This window comes from Zonotrichia albicollis, chromosome 2 (assembly GCF_047830755.1).
Source record: "Zonotrichia albicollis isolate bZonAlb1 chromosome 2, bZonAlb1.hap1, whole genome shotgun sequence".
In the NCBI taxonomy this organism is placed as follows: Eukaryota; Metazoa; Chordata; class Aves; order Passeriformes; family Passerellidae; genus Zonotrichia; species Zonotrichia albicollis.
In genome coordinates this window covers 79,180,468-79,198,578 of record NC_133820.1, presented here as the reverse complement: position 1 = coordinate 79,198,578, position 18,111 = coordinate 79,180,468, and positions in this window count along the sequence as shown.

Genomic DNA, 18,111 nt, shown 5'->3' with positions numbered 1-18,111 from the left:
AGAACTACCTTTTTTTTTCTAGTTAAAACCATTTCATAATAATTTAATTCTATTTCAAAATCCATTGAAGTCATTACAAACTTCCTTTGATTTCAGTAAATTTTGGATAAGGTCCATAGGTGGGATTTATGTGGGCAGGGTAGAAGAAAAAACCCAACCATTCCACTCTTTCAGACCTACAGACATAGTTTCTCTTGACTTCAGAGAAAAATACAGGTAAGAGCAGCATTTGGCCCTGAGATGTATTTCCAGTAGTAAATTAAATAGAATGCAAGAGCTGCAGCTGAGAAAAGAGCTAATTTACTTTTCAAATTAGTAATATTTATGACTTGCACATTAAGAATTACCCACATTATTACATGAAAAGAAGTTAAGTGATTACAGTGCAGATAACATTTGTTTTATTAAAACACAGATCTCTGCAACTCATTGATTTCTTGTTCTTGACATCAGCTCATTAGTCACAACACAGTGAGTGTCTGCATAAAATAAACATTATAGCAAGGAATGTTTTAAATCTACAAAATTTAGGCACATACTCCAAATAAATTATTTTATGGCTAGGGCACACTTACTTTACTTCTCTTTTTCTTTTGCTTCTCATTGGTGAGGCCTATCCCCAGCTGTGCTTAGTTTGTTTGAAGTGACATTGAAGTGACTGTGGCAGTCCTGGGATGGGATGGTTGCACTGCTGAGCACCTGGACTGGCTTTAAGCTCACATCTCTGTGGGGATGGTGGCATGTTCTTTGGCAGGGTAATGGAGCAGCCACACCACCCCTCCTGCCCTCTTGTGAACACCATCAACAAAGTGAACAGAAAGGGGTTTAGAGCTCCTTACAGTGCCTTTCACCATCTTAGGGCCAGTGACGTCTTCAAGGCTGTTTTCCAACTGCAAAGCATCCTGATGGAGTGCTGAAGTGTGGAGCAAGCCCTACAGGTTTGACATACCAGTGCTGACATTGCAGGTAGGTGTGTGGACAATCAGCCACAGCCACACACAGGTGTACATCTCCCTGTTTGTCTCTGCTATGTCAGGGAGCTAATATGCCAAACTAAACTTGACTCAGAGCTACAGTTACATATACTAGAGAATATGTAAGTACATCTATGCAATCGGGGTTTTTTCAAGGGTTTTTTGAAGGGACTGCATGTAATGTTATGGCATGTCATTAAAGAACGCAAAGTTTGTACTTGGACTTTAGATGTTTTTATGTATATATATATATATGTACAAAAAACCTAGAAGTTTTTGTGTGCCTGGATTTTTTTCAGCTAAAACTGGTAGTTTCACAACACACCTTAATTTTTTTGTGTAGGTGAACATATACACATAATATAACAGGTGCACATAAAAACCTTCTTTTCCTTTTTTGCTAGCAGGGTATATTGCACACATATGACAAGAGAACTCAACAGAAAAGCCATTTTAGTGCGTACCTGGATTTTATTTCTTCTAGTAACTCTTGTTCCACTTTGTGATCTGTAATCAAATAGCTCACAAGTAAGCACCTAGGCATGGATTAATCTCATTTAACATTATACCTCTAAAAGTTCAGAATTTAGCTGATCAGGCACTATCACAGTGGCAAATCACCCCAGTGTGGGACAGGAATCTAGAATAGGCAGTTGAGTCACCAGCTGAACATGCCTGTTTCTCTCCACTAAAGCGCGAAGCAAGTAGATTACCTTTAGACAAGCAAACACTAGACACCTAAAGTCAGCAGCTCTGAGTCACATACCATGAGGCCACCAGGAAGTATGCATGGAGAGGCAGAGCAGCTCAGTACCTCAGCCTGAATGGCACTAACATGTTGGTCTCCTTGTAGGCACCTGCAGCTGGGCACAGGCTGCTCTTCCACTCATGGAGTGGTGCAGCAGTGATATCCGCCGAGTTTAGAGTGTGGCAAGTGTATTTAGTCAGGCACCCTAAACACTCATTAACCCTGCCCTTTCAAAACAATGGGGTACGTGCAGGCCATCATGCTACAGGCAGCAGCCAAGGGCTGCTTCTAGGGCTCAGCTGTGGTTTGCCACGGGCTCCCTGCATGGAGCAGCCTCAGGCACATGCCACAGAGCTGCTTGGTGGTGGGAAGACCCACAAGACCAAACATGCATCTCTTCACTACCCTTATTGTGGATGATGATGATGATGATGAACCTTGCTGTGACCCTGCACCCAATGTAATGCATGTTTCCTGGTTAGAGGCTCTCTCTCATTTTCTTTCCTACTCACTCCTTACCCAGAGGAAGTCAGAGAGGAAGCAGTGTTTCTATGTGTTTTTCTATCACACTTTTAATACTCTCAGATTCCACCATTGAAGATCACATGGAATAACAACATTTGCAGGCATGGCAGATTTTCTTATTTCTGAAAAGAGTTCCAGATAATATAGAGGTGAACAAAGTGCATATGAACTGACTGGAACTGTGGCACAAGGAATATGAAGCCATTCACTTCTTGTGTACTGTGTACTATATAATGATACTGCTGCCTGGGAACCCAGTTTCATTCTTTCCTGTTATGCAAACTAATTTCTCTGAAATGTGTGAAGCCCAGTTACAAGGTATTGCTTTAGTTCCTGAAATTGTACTTGGAATACAAGAGTACAAAAGCTTCTCACTTATATGATTTGCACCATCTTTCTTTGTACAAGAGAAAGCTGTAATTCACTCTTTAAGATTCAGGAATGCCGTAAACCTCCAGAGCTGAGTTAATGTAATTAATCACCAGAACCACAAAATTAATTTCTTTTTATTGTCATGATCTTTGTCCATTGTTTTATCGTACACATTTAAAATATTTTTACCTTGAGATGCTCTCTAAGACATGTTATCTTAATGATAACTGAGTTTATTTAATGTCAGTCATAGATTACACTTTCTCCCCAAACTAAACGGCCATTACAGGGCTGGAGTAAAAGTTTTTGTGACCATGTAAACTATGGGTGAAATGGTGCACCTAAATATTTAGGAGCCAAGCACCTGACCCCACATTTCCAGGCTACCACATCAGATACCCTTCTCTGTTTCTACTCCTACCTGTCTAGAGTAATGTAGCTCAGCTTCAAAGGTAAGTGCAGGTGCAGTAGAATATTGTTTCCCAACTGGTAAACAACATTACATACTAAATTACATGTGTCTTGATCTCATCTAATTTTAGTAAATAAAACATGCAAGTTAATAATGTTTTCTCCTCTACAACTCAATGGAAAGAGAGAAAATATTTTTCTTTGGGATAATTAATCCATGTAATTGCTTTTAACAAAAGACTCTCATTTCTGATATCCAATCCCTTGCAAATCAAGACCCTCAACTAAACATTCCAACAGTTCTGCCACTCTTTCAGGTAGAGATTGTATCATTCAGACATTTTGGCAAAAGGCTGGGGAAAAACCAGCTCAGGTGAGCAGGTGGGAGGTTGATGCTGTGCCTCTTGGTCTCCAAAAGGGCCCGTTGCCTGATTTTCTCTGTGTAGGGAGTAGGGCATCTTGGCTTGCTCCATTTATCCAAAATACTGTGTTTGCTTGTTCCCAGCTGTAGGCAAATGGGATAGCTGTGCTGGCAGTGAGCCGCCTCTATTCCAGGCTGTGCCGGGAGGCAAAGGAGAGCAGGCTGCCTTTGCCCTCAACCCCCACTTCCCTCATGTAGGGCTAGGCATCATCTGGCCAGGGTGAAGACTTCATAGTGAACTTCTCTTTGGAGAGAGAACTTGAGTCACACAGTGTGTGGAATCCTCATTTTTCATCATTATGAGAATGCTTCCAAGTGCCAGCGTATCCCAGTGTTTATCCACTCTTCTGGCACAGCCGTGTAGGGGGAGGATGCCAACACAAAGCAGTCTGTGAGAGGCAGACAAACACTGTGGGTGAGACTGGTTGGGAGATACAGACTAGACACCTCCCTCAGGAAGACCAGTCTGCTGCCAGTATGACTGGGAGCCCTTGGAGGCTTCGGAAATGTGCCCTTCGGGGTCTTGGCTCGTGAGTCAGTTGCATGGGGAAAACAATACATGGTTTTACTGTGCCCAGCAGCACATCTCTTGCCTTGAGCAGAGCTATCTGGGCTTGCTTTTGGAAAATAATGGGGGAAAGCTCTTTGAACTGAGAGACTGATTCATGCATTTGCAGCTATAGAAAATGTATGATTTTCTGGAGCATCTCATTATGCAGCCACCATTTTGGCGTGCCAGTGTGATGAGCATGTCAGCTAACCACATAATTACAAAGGAGATGCAAACAGGACTGTCTCTTGTACCTTGGCCTTTCCTTAGAGGAGCAAGTAATATCCCACCTCCATGTTAGTAAATGTAACTTTTGGAATTAAATCAGGATTTCATGCATAGCTTCTTGCAGCTACTGTCAGTTACATCTGTTAATAAACTATGTCCCTGGCTGGCAATAAATCATTGTATATGTCAGTTATTACTAATTGTCTGCCTGAAATTAGGATTTCAGTAACTTTTTAATGCAAATACCTCCATCAAGCTATTATATTGTCAAAATCTTACACTGAAATAAATTCTTTCTTTCTCTCTCTGTGTCAGAACTACACAAGGCTGTTGAAACATTGAATGACATATTTTAATGGTGGTGAAAATTCCCTTTTACCTAGATCAGCCACATTTGAGTTACATAGTGTTCACATTTTCAAGCATTTCTTCAATCTTACTTTATTTGAAACAAAAGCTGAGACTGCTTTGTAAGTACAATACTTCAAGGACCAGAAGTTTGAAGAAAGATACGGATTATCAGAAAGGTTAATAATAAAATCTTGAGATATAGCAACAAATAGTCATTTTCAGAATACAGGCAGGCAAATATTCTTTAATTTAAGAGAATACTGGCCTCAATTTCTGCTTAGTTGCACTATTTTTAGATGATAAAATGCTCAAGTTACTCCAAATTTTAATTTATGACCAATACTAAAAGTCTAGCTACATGATGTAAGGGAGTATTATACAAAAAGTCCCTCATCCCCTCCGAGAAAACTTTAGAATTGGGAAATATCTATGATTATAATAATGCAAAGCCACTTTGCACATATGCTAACAATATCTGTTTGGGGGTAAACCGAATAAGTATGAGTGCCTGTTCCTATTCTGACTGCTAGTTCACTGGGGTAGCTATTAGGTCTGGAGGGTACATGTTCACAGGATTTAAAGGCATGACGTTTACTGGGAACTGCAACTCAGAAATGCAGCCATTGAGCTTTAGAGATATGCCTGAAAAGTAACTAGAATATTGGACAATATACTTTTTTTTAATGTATATTGTTCAAGAATATAAATAAATAGAAAGAAATAGAAAGAAAGAAAGAAATATGTAAACACATAATGATTTGAGGGCTAGAAACATATAAATTGTGTGATTTTAAAAATAAGATTTAGAAAATACTATCATTAAGGACTACGTTGTGTTCTGTTGTATGTTGCTACAGAAATAATCATAGCTATATTAATATAGCAAAATTTCCACAGTGATGATCTTTCTTAAAGCTTTTGAACTGAGAAAATGCCAAAAATAAGAATTAAGTACATTAGATATTAGTATCATCAGGTTTTAAAGTATAAGTAAATTTTATACTTTTTTGGGAAAAAAAAACAGATTTACTTGAAGTAACGTTCTTGTCTTCTGGAGGTTCAAAAGCAGTTCAGGTACGGGCTCCATTGGTGTCCTGTGAGCATACTTATTGTTCTATGCTGTAGGATACACCCTGGGTTGGTTTTGGTGCAGGCTGGTCACCTGTCAGAAGGAGCATGGACACAGTTTAGAGGATAACATGGGCCAAGGAATGTTCCCTTAAGGAAATTATGGATGCAATTACTTTGTTTTGAGGATGGAGGACCTTTGAGGTGCTTGTGAGCCACATATTGACATAAGCCCTCAGGTGCAGAGTGCAGTCCTGTCTCACCTACCTGTACACAGGCAGAGTCACTAGGCCACTAACCATACCAGATGCCCTGGGAGTTCGAGATATCTGCACATGATCCCCACCTGTGAGCAGCCAGACTGAGCCACCTTGGCTTAACCACCAGGCTTCCACATAAATACCATGAGAAGACACCTGCCTTCAGTGATCTGAGCCTGTGAGGGCAATCCCGTCCCTGGGACTCACGTTAGCTGCCTAAACATTGCTGTTTAGCACCATTTGAACAGAGAATGCTATCCTGCCTGGTCAGCAGGGTACTGCAGGGGTATCTGCTAGTGCCATGCAGATGCTTGGATATCCTTGGATGCATTGCACATCTGAGTCTGCCTCAGGGAGCATAAGGCAGCTATGTTTGGGCAGCTGAATCCTTTGCACAGTAATAAAATTCTGAGTCAATTTCTGTAAGGAATTAACTTTATATGATTGTTGGCTCAAAGTGCAAGAGTAAAACATTTTAGCTGCAGATCCACAGAGAGTTTGCTCATGATGCAAAGAATATGCAAACTTCTGAGATAGCAGAGTTGTGTACGGTAAATGACACTGCTATATCCCCCCAGAATGATGGTTGCACTGAGGTTAAAGAAGGACCTTTCATTGTTTCTCTTTAGTGATAAAACCCGTATTGACTGTGGTTTAAGAGAACTAAAAGGCCCAGTCAAGGCTTACCATCTGTGTGGCTCAAACTGTTTAAATATGATGGCAATATTGATATTGCTCTAACCTCTGTTATGCCTCTCTCTGCCATCTGCAGAGCTGGGAGAACAGGTTTTCTTTATACTCACCATGAGGAACTGTGTGATAGATTGAAGGAAATCATGTTTATATAAATACATAGTGTGTATACAATACATATAAAATAACTTGAACAACTTGTCTGAACACCAAGTATCCAGGAAAGGACAGTAAGTCACCTCTGCTATCAAAATGCAAACAGAATTTTGTCCAGCCGTAACCTTTCTGAAACAGGTGGCACGCAATTGTATATTTGAAGGTTACGTGTTTTGTTAAGTTTACCAACAATAACTGGTAAGAATGGAAAAGTCAATGTAATCTATGCTACCCAGAAGTCCAAGTAACAATGTTGAACTTCGTTTTGATGCAGTAAGAAATCGTCAAGGAAAGGAGAGGTAGCAATTTTATACTGATGCTGAAACTGAGAAGTAATATTGTCTGTGTTGCCATAAAATGTGCCTTTATGAGTGGAATGGTAATGAAGAAGTTCATGCATTCACTTCAGTAACTGTCAAGCATATAAACACATAGGCAGATATAAATAAATGAGAGAATCTCACTGGCTTTGGAAAGTGTGTCACAGTGAGAGATGCTGAGAGAAGCTAATCAGTGTCTGAACACAAACCTTTGTCAGCAGGGCTGTATGGAGCATCAGGGGCAGCCTTTTGCCTAGGTAGCATGATTTTGGAGTTAAAGTGTTATTTTAAGGTACTTGCTGCTGGTCTTTGTCTCAAAGATGGCACTGTAGGGTGAAGAAGGAATCTGAGAACTAAAGTGTTTTCTTTTGTCACTTGGCAAAATTTTTCAGACCCATGCCACAAGCTGCTGAGGTCATTACAGACTTTTGATTGACTCCAGAAGTCTCTGAATCATAGATGTCATTTAAGAACAGTGAGAAAGAGGGCAATTAGTGCTAGGCATGGAATGGCATGACATGATAAAAGAGGAGAGGAATTGAGATGATGTTGACAATGTTCATTTTAAACAGCAGGAGAATTTTAAGGAGGAAAAGCTAAATGTACTCCTCAGACTGGGAGTTCACAGAAACCACTAGGACATGAGCTATTCACCCAAAATGTGGAAACTCAACAGAAAATGCACCAAGATGAGCTTGCCAAGCACCAGCCTGGTTCTGACTCAGAACAAAAGGTACAACCTAGTGATTAATCAGCATCACTTCCTTCTGCACAGTCTATATCCTGAAGAGTTTCCCATCTACTCCTGCTTTCCCTTAAGACCTAGCAATGGCGTGGCGGAAGATCCACGTATGAAATTTCACACTGGCAGAATAGAAAGAGGAAGAATAGCTCGTCTCAGAAGATGTAACACACATTCTATTTACCTGTATTTTATGGGAGTGGCAGCAGAAAAGCCAACTCAATTTATAAATTAGGCCTGGTTTCACGGTGTTGTTTTCCAAGTGAATCATCACACTGAGTTGATCACATTTTCTAATTTAAAAAGTTTAAACATGCAGAAAAATGTACTTTTTCGCTCTTTATCTTATCAGGTACATCATCAGCACACTACCACCCTCTTCCACTAAAAATATTATCCACTGTGCCAACTATGAACATGCCTCAGGCTTATTTATTAAGAAACATTAAGCATTACCTCATCCAGTGCATGAAAATATGTCCAATAACAACACAACATCTAAGAAAAATGCAGAAACCATTATTTGCTGTCAGTAGAGTTAGCAACTAATTTTCATCTTAGTCTGGGAAAGAAAAAAGGGGACAGTTTTCACTTTGCTATTTGATTTCCTGATGCTGATTGCATAATCATGTTCCTTTCAGCAGGTTTACAAGTGAGACCAGACTGGTCAAGTCAGTTGATTTTATTGTATGTCATTGTCAACACCTAGGTTTCAAATTCCTATGGCAAATAACAGATAATAAAATCAAGGGTTCTCCATGCAATTATTATTCCTTAGAGCAGCTGGCACAGCTCTCACCAAGTCATGAAATTATGAAGACTATGGAAAATTGCAGTGAGTAGGATTTCCCTTTGGCAAGTGGGACTAACTACTTACCCTGTACCAGCCATGGCTGTTTCAGATGCACTGTCCATCTACACTTCTCTCTTGGCATGCCTGAATTTCTCACATCTGTGCTTGCCCAGCTCATACACCAAGCCTGTACCTGCACACTAAAGCTCCCCCACTTACTTCACCAAGACTGAATTTTCTTATGCTGCTACGGAATTCAGGCATTATAAAACTCCCCAGCAGTAAGGAGAGCTGGTTGGGCAACATCTCAGAGAATCTTCATGGTTACTGCAAACACTCTATTATGCCAAAGGGAAACCCTAGTAATGGAAATTTCCATAGCTGACATCCTTCCTTGACATCCTTATGCTTTCTGCTGCCATGACTCACAAGCAATGATCTGATGTGAAGGAGGTGGGACTACTGGAGACTACCTTAAATAATGGCTATGGGACAGCTCAGTGAACACAAATTTCAGATTTTAATTTTTTGACCAAAGGAAAATGATGTGTAAATCTATGGCCTGATCCTCAATCTTCTCCAGATTTCAGAGATAGGCACACTTCTCAGGGAAACCACAAAAGCTGCCAGTACTCTGGTGGTGGCATGATCTTTAGCCTGAATTGGCAGATCTAATCTGGTTAGCTCACAACAAACTTAATGCAATTAGACACCCACTTAAAATAGCCTCTGGCTAATTGTCTGACTTTCTGTCCTATCTGTGAAACTGGCAAAAAACACTGGGGTATCTGAAAACTTTGGTCTATCCTGATTTTAAAAACCCCTCTGTGTATATCCAGAGTATACAATCTGGCTTCACTGTGTTAGAGTCAGGTTTTGAAAAAGAATAATCAAGTAAGTAATCTGGTGCAAAAGTAAGGATGAGACCATGGTATGTAGAAGCTCTTACATGAGACATAAACATGACTCTGTCTTTGTGGAATTTAGTGTTACCGTGATGTTACCATGCCAGCGTTTCCTTGTTTCATGGACAAAGCAAAAGATAAAAACTCAAGAGTTTCATAATGGTTTCTTAACAGTATCTGGTTTAGAGGTTATTATTACATTCGTCAGCATCCAATACACATTCTTCACCAGCTTCCTTTGCTAACCAATGAACTATCTGTAGTATGGGAGAATATCCAAGGGTATGTGAGACGCGGTTCTCTCTGTGTTGTCTCTAGGAATTTCTTAGTATGTCTGTCTGAAGAAAGGAGTCTTGAGATATTTGCTACTTGTCAAAACGAGAGGTTTAGGAATTTACTACTTTTGAGGCTAACAAAAGCATGAGTTAGGGGTTCGTGGAACACATCTGCCAATGCCATTCTCTCAAAAGAGAGATCTGTGGCCCACCAGTCCAAGTGCTGCAGGGTGACTTATGGCCATGTTGGCTTGGATCTCTTTTGCATGAAGTGGGAGCACCACAGCTCCCTTGAAGCTCTGAGGCATAATGTCATGATTTAACCTCCAGGTGTCAACTCAGCCCCACATAGTTGCTCACTCACTTTTCCCCACTGGGATGAAGGAAAGTATTGGAAGAGTAAAAGTGATGAAATTCGTGGGTTGAGATAAAAACAGTTCAGTAGGTAAAGGAAAAGCCATACATGAAAACGAGTCTAACCAAGGAATTAGTTCACATTAGGCAGGCAGGTGTTCAGCCATCTCAAGAAAAGCAGGGCTCCATCATGCCTAATGGTGACTTGGGATAACAAATGACATCACTTGGAATATCCTCCCCTTCTTTCTTCTTTCCCCAGCTATGCATGCTGAGAATGATGCCATATTGTGTGGGCTATCCCATTAGTTACTTAGGGTCAGCTGTCCCAGCTGTGTCCTCTCCCAGCTGTTTGTGCAGCCCCAGCCTCCTCTTTGCTGGGGTGGGATAAGGAGCAGAAAAGGCCTTGGCTGTGTAAGCAGTGCTCAGCAGTAACTAAAATACCCCTGTGTTATCAGCAGTGTTTATAGCACATAGCCCTAGTTTTCAGTGTGGCCCCTACTACCTACTTTGAAGAAAATTAACTGTGTCCCAGCCAAAACCAGTGCACATACTGATCATTTTTGTGTATATTTTTTAAGTTCAATGTGTCTGATAGGAAGATTGCCCTACAGCCAGTGGAACAGTGCTTTCTGAGGGTACATGTAATGTGTCTTGCAAGGTGACACTTGGGGGAGATTGGGACATATTTTTAGAGAGCTGAGGAGGACAGAAGGAAACAAATTTGATGAGGATGTGTCCATATTGACATCAATGAACTACCTCCTGAGGTGAATATAATCTCAGAGAATAAGTTTGTTCAGTCCACAAGATTTCAGCAGGATGAATGAGGTGCTTCTTTCAGCACTTAGAAAGGATTTATTATTTTAGTTGCATCTCAGAGGCTGCAGGCGATAGAAGAGGCAAGTTTGGCTCTGCCAGGGCAGCTTTATGACCTAGCACTGCAGGGGATGCAAGTGTGAAAGTCCAGTCAGGGTCAAACTCCTCTGTTAGCTGTCCAAAGTGATGCGTTATCAATGGTCCTCTACCAAAAACCTGTTCCAGGGAAAAGCTGCTACTGCTGCTGCCACTGTTTTTACCTACATCTGTTCTTCCAAGCGTGAGCCATGAGCTACTTTTTGAGAATTACATGAAGCCTTTCCCTTCCACAGGCCAAGGAATGCAATCTACCCTTTCAATACCTTGAGGAAAAATGTTTTTTCCAACCACAGTCAGGACATTGTGTGAAGGAGGACTTGGCTGCTTTTCTGGTGCCCTGAAACCTTCTTAGTAGAAGGCACACAGGAGCCTTGTCTGAGCCAAATATCACATCAGGACTCCTAAAAAGGGCTGGGTCTCTAACAAATTTTGAGTGGAACAAGGATTTCAGCACTCCTAAACTGAAAGGAAATGTTTGCAGCAAGTCTTCAGCTTCTTGTGATCTTTGGGGGAAGGAATGGGAAACAACATCCCTCTGGAATATGCCTCTTCTGAAGGCCAGAAATAGCTTCTGTGGACCATTGTTTTAGCAACACTAAAGGTGAAAGAGGTAGTTCTAGAAATGAAATACTCAGTTCAGTTATAGAACAGGCATCAATACTGGAAAAAACATTTCCCTGACCTAACATTAAAAAACTGCTTTTGCTGTTCTTGAAGTGATTAACAGAATGCTACACACTATCTCTAGCTAAAGAAACACATAACTAAGTATTTACTGGAAGAGAAGAAAATTTCCTGCTCTAGAGTGGAGGATGCTGCCAAGGGATTTTATCTGGCAAGCGCAGAGTCACAGGCAAGACTCTAGGGAAATTTGCTCCTGCTCCATCTCTTGTAAGTGTCAGTGAGGTATAAGGACAGCCACAGTGCAGATGGAGTTCCAAAGGCCAATACTGAAAACGGGGGCCAAGCTCCCTGTCTTTGGGGACAGGCCCACCACAATTAGACCAAATAAATCAGTGGAGATCTTCCCCATTAACACTGAGGCTGCTAGCATGTTTGTAAGGCATGTTTACTTTTTTTAAGAAAGTATATAATGTAGTTTTGTCATTGGTGAAGAAATAGCTTGCCATGACTGCAAATACAGTTAAATAAGCAAATTTAGCTTTACAATGGGTTGAGTCCTGATGGATCTATTGGCACACGCTTCGTACAGAGTACTAATGCTTTCTTGGAAATAAAATTACATGGAAACAAAATGAAAAAATACTTGATATTTAAGTGATCTAAATAATTCATTGTTTCTGATTCTTGGAGCAGAAGTTACACATTTCTATGTGTCTTACATGATGTGTGCGGAAGTTAGGCACTGATAATTGCACATGCAGAGGCCACTAATATGACAAACAATAACATAAATATTAAAAAAAGCATGGAGACATGACTAACGTAACCCAAGCTGGATGTCCCTTTGAAATTCTGCTTCATAGCCACTGACTCCATAGGCATCTGATTGTGAAAGAAACTGAAGTCCTTACTTTGGATTAAGGTCCAGTGTTCAGGTTTAGGTGGACAAGACCACAAGAAAGAAACCTTGTAGAATCCTCTCTGAATCTAGTTTTCCTCTTAAAAAATAGGACCAAGGCATCAAATGTATCTGTTTGGGACTTAAGAGTTGGCTGGTTTTAATTTTAATGAATGACTAATAGTAGCAATGTGCATAACACTTGGAGCATTCATCATACTTCCAGTTCCTACATCTGTATTTGTTATATATTCTTCTTTGTGTTCCTTGCCCCTTACTGCAACTACAGAACAAAGGATTCTTCCCTTTAAAAAACAGTGAGTGAAGAACAGAATATATACAGATCTCCATAACTGTTAGAGAAGGACAATTCCCACAGAATTAATAAAATGGAGATTGCTTAATGAAGGGACTAGTAGAGAGGTCACAGAATTTTTTCATACAATGACTACATATTCCATGTATATAACGCAAAGGGCCAAAAATATGAATGGGTTCAAAGTGGAAATCAGTCAAGCATGGCAGAAGAGTTTATCAGTGACTGTTACATGCAATGACTTGGATACAACTCCAAACTCTTTTGATCATGAAAGTCCAGAAAATTATTTTAAAGATAGACATCCTACTCATTTCTAGAAATGCATTCTAAGCAACTTTTCCTGAGTGGTATCAAAGACAGAGCTGTGGGGATATTTGTCATATTTAGCCCTGTATTTCTTATGCTCTTATTCCCCTGAAACCACTGACAAAGGTGGATGTGGAAGTTTATATCATAATTATATTACCACATAAACAAATTATTTAAAAAGGTTCACTGTGTTACATCTCTGTGCTCTTTTTGCACCCTACATTTCTCCTTGATGACCTACAGAACTTCAAACTGTTGAAGACTTTTGATTGGGATTCAGTGATTTTTTGGCAATTGTCTCTCATTCTGTCACTTTGCCACAGCTATGGAGATGAATTTGCCTTGTCAGTACCTATTCCTGGGCCACTATCATGCCTGGGGTGTGTGTGTGCTACCACAAAGCCCTTCCCATAGAGCTGCTCCCTGATGTCCCCATTCTGGTTGTTACTACAGCGGTGTTTCTACCAGCTGGAGTTCCTGGTTGCTGTTTCTATTCTTCTCCAGCAAGTTTTCTACCAAGGAGCTCACTGCTAAATGAAAGAATTATGCTATCCTCTTAGGAAAGGGAAAAGTCTTCAAAGGGTAGAGGCATAAACAAGACCCTTCTTAGAAGAACTCCAGGTTCTAGCTCTATGTTCTTTCTATTGGTATAATCAATGGCTTCCTTTTTTCACAGAAAGAGTGATAAAGTACTGGACTGGTCTGCCCAGGGAGGTGGTGGAGTCACCCTCCCTGGATGTGTTTTAAAAAAGACTGGATGTGGCACTCAGTGCCGTGGTTTAGTTGAGGTGTTAGGGCATGGGTTGAACTTGGTGATCTTGAAGTTCTCTTCCAACCCAGTGATTCTGTGATTCTGTGGTTGTATGGGGCTCCTTCAGAGACAGGCAAACACAAACTTTTCACTCACTACTCATCTGCTTGCTGATCCTGTCTTTCAGTGGTATAGGCAATACCAAGCTCTGAGAAATTGTGAGAGCTATTTGGGAAGGATTGCTTTGTAATAAAAGTGTAAAACCTTATTTACTGCCAAATGTAGTTCAAACATGGAAGAGAAAATACAGTATGAAATCTCTGACATGGAGAATTAAATGATCAGAAAATCCTGTGGGAATTTCCTGAGGGAATGTAGAGACATTACTTCTGTGGAGGACGTGTTTCTCACAGTGAGTGTTGAAAGAAGCAGTTGATTATAGTACTATATTGGGGGTACAGTAATATTTACTGTTTAGCTAACTACAGAAAATAGGCTCTACCTATTCATACACTTTATTGTTTTCAGTTTTCTCTCTTGTATTGACTGAATGCAGCTATCAAAAAATATTGTTTGTCAGAAATATCATGATTAATTATTTTCTCTAGCTCTTAGTTCTTATACATTTGCTTTTTAACATTATTTGAATATATATATTTGAAATGTGTTTCATTTTGTTATAAAAATTGTTGAGAAGAAGCACATTTTTCCTGGCCTCATGTGAAGTGAAAAAAATAGAGATAAAAGGGTCTATATATTCTATATATATCTTATCTTGAACATATACAATATATATATTATATTGAACATGTATATAAGCTCTGCAAAGTTTAAAACTTTCATTTATAGTGAACACCACCAGCCATGTGTTTTGAAGTTGTTTCATGTTTATGGAATTGTACAACCAATAATAATAACCAATAGTAAAAAAAGTTAAAATATTTATGTGGAGGCATAGGCACAAAAGCCTCAGAGCAGGATATGTTGTATTTTGGTTATGGAGACAAGGATGGAGTTCAAGGGTTTCTTCTTCAGTGTCCCCTGCCCCTACACAATTATTTGTTAGTGGTAGCATGGAGATATCATGCAGAATTATTTCCCTGATGTTAATAAAAATCTCAATGATACCTTAAATGATGAGGTAAATGATAGCTTATCTGTGTTGCTAATTGAGGGCCAAATTGAGACCTGAGAGAAAGTGAATGGATTGGGAAATAAGGGACTGTTTGATGACAGCAAGAGTGGCAGAATTTGGACCTTGGAGCAAGCTTCCTCAAGTGAAGACCTGGAGGCCAAATGCAGATCATAATGCCCAGCCAAAGCTCCTGACAAATTTGCCTGCCTGGGGAGTGGCCTCAAATCCAGATGGGGTGAGCGATAAGAGCCCCGTGATTTTACTCACACGTATGCATGAGGCAGGGAGACGTAGCTGCAAGCAGCATCCACAAGGCAGAAGCACATCCCACTCTCCCACTCCTCCCATTCTCATGTGCTTCTGAGCATATTCCCACTTGGGTGTTGATTTGTCTACTCTTCATGATGTTTTGATCCTTTCAAAAAGGAGTATACTTTTTTGTTTGTTGTTCCAAACTATTCTTTTCTTCGTGAAAACTTAAAAGCAAATTACTTGAAGTTTCAATAGTACTTCGCCTAATTTTTTTAAAAGACGTCAAAATTGGATGTCCCATGAAGATTGTTCTCCATGCATCTGGTATTTCTGCTTCCTTATTTCTTTAGCTGGTCCATCCAAAGAAGAGCTTTGGCTTTAATTTAAAAAATACCATAACATTTTTTATATAAATGCTTCAAGCATAGTTCCATGTTTGTCAGTTGGTGAACATGTTTAAATGATTTTTATATAAGGAGAAGCACAGGACTTGAACAGTCAATGGAGTATGTGCATATGATACATTTACATAATTTTAATATCTAGAATAGGATTACCTGCAATGACTGTTTTCCTGTGAAAAACCACAATGGGTACATTTAAGAGACAATCTGCTGGAGATCTTCTTCACTAGATTCTTGATGGTCACACTGCTTGAATCTTAGCTCACTTCTTGGCCTTGTCCCAAAGATTGTCCCTCTGTGCAGTCTCTGGGATGAGTCATGTGTGGAAAGGACTGATGCAAGGCAGCCAGTGTCACTTGGCCTCCAGGTCAGGGCAGGGTCCCTGCCCTCCAGCCAGCACCATTTCATACACACACGGTGATGCTCACGCATGGGATTAGCACACTCTTATTTTTACCTGGCATTACACATGTCTTTATTTCAAACTGGTAATTATGGCATTAGCTTGATAGGAAGACAGATGGAGTGTCAGCATAGCAATCAAATTTTGCATGCCTTTCCCTGAAGTCATCCTGTAAGTGTTGAGACACCAGAGGCATAAAGGCTAAAGAAACCTGCCTGCCTGCCATCCTCTGCTGCGCTAACCTGTGGGGTATTATTTTCAGAAGATACTGAAATAAATGAAGTTATATCCCACTATATGCCCCTTAATACTGGAAGTTATAGGGCATGGGATATCCTGTGCCTCTTGAGTTTCCATAGAGAATGTCTTGGATGATGGGACTTCTCAGTTCAGAGCTCAAAGTTGTGAATGAAGGCCAAAACCTACTGCTCTCCTTATAATCAAAGTCTGTCCTGCATAACATACTCTCCAATATTATTTCAGCAACCTGTTTATGCTGCATACACTTGTAAGGCCCACAGTTTTATTATTCTAGCTGTCATCTTTTTTTTTTTTTCTTTTTAAAAAAAATAGATCAAGTATGTTTTTTATGCTACAGTTTCATGATTCATTCCAGCTTGGCTTCAGCACAACATTTTTCCACCCACATAGAAAAGCATGCCAAGCCTCCAAGGTTTTGCAATATTCTTCTGTAGTATTACTTTTATCAGGCAATCAAGTAAATATTAATATAACTCCTTTTTTTTAAGGAAAATCATGTTTTGCTGCCAACTGCACAACTTTCCATATGATAATTTGAAGTATCAACATGTATCTTCTTAGAAAAATTCAACTCATATATTCCTAAATATATATAGTATTAAACTGCTCATGGGTATCAACTTAATATCAGAGGTATTTTTACCTTTTTTTTTAATATAGATTGTTTTTGTTGATCAGGCCTCAAAGTCTGTTCATTTTATTCACCTGAAAATTCCCATTTGAGTAGGTAAAATCTAGCAGTTTTACAAGCACAGGTATATGCTGTCTTGCAAACACAGTCATGTTGGGATGTAAGTTTTAATGCCATTATAATTTATTTTAGATTCTGAGTGAGCATAACCTGCAGCAGTTTCAGTAATTCCAAAACTGTAATAGCATCATTTAAACTGACATATTTTACCAGTTTAACAATATAATTAAACCAGAAAAACTTTCAGGTCTAAATCTGATGTCAGAGCACAAGAATCTGGCTCATATATCCCCCAAATGATGGGTTTTGCATGATTATTTTAGAGATGGGTGAAAACATAGGATAATACATAAGATATACTACCTGGTTTCACAATCTTTTTGTGTGATGAGTCACTTTTGCTCACTTACATAGATGAATAAGTATTGTGGCACTTCCAATGAACACAATCCAAAGCAAAAGTTGCAGAGCAGAACCCATAAAATACGTAATATGGCAGATAAGCTTCCAGTCATGTTGTAAAAAAAGATTATTTATTCTTTCCTGTCATATCACTGGGTGGCAATTTACAGTTCATGAGCCAGTAGTTCTTACCTAGCATCCTTTCCAATCCACTGCCACAGGCTACCATGCCTAACCTAGTCAGTGCTGCAGCTACATAGAAGCTTAGTTCTATTAACAAAGCTGATGAGACACATTTGTTATATGAGTTAAAAACACAAACAGAGAGGCAAAAAGAAAATCTTTTTCAGGTTAACTAAAAGGAATTTACTGTATAACTTTCAGTCCAACCACCAAACCCAAAAATCCATTATTTGCACAGGTCTATTCCCAGCACACATAAATATGCCACTTGTGTTCATTAATAGTACCACAACCTACCTCTGCCTGTTCTTCCCTGTGAACAGGGCTATTCTTCCCACTCCCAGTACTCCTTCACCACTTCCATTGCATTCATTATGAAATACTGAGGAGAATTTATCTTGCCTGAATTTAAGCT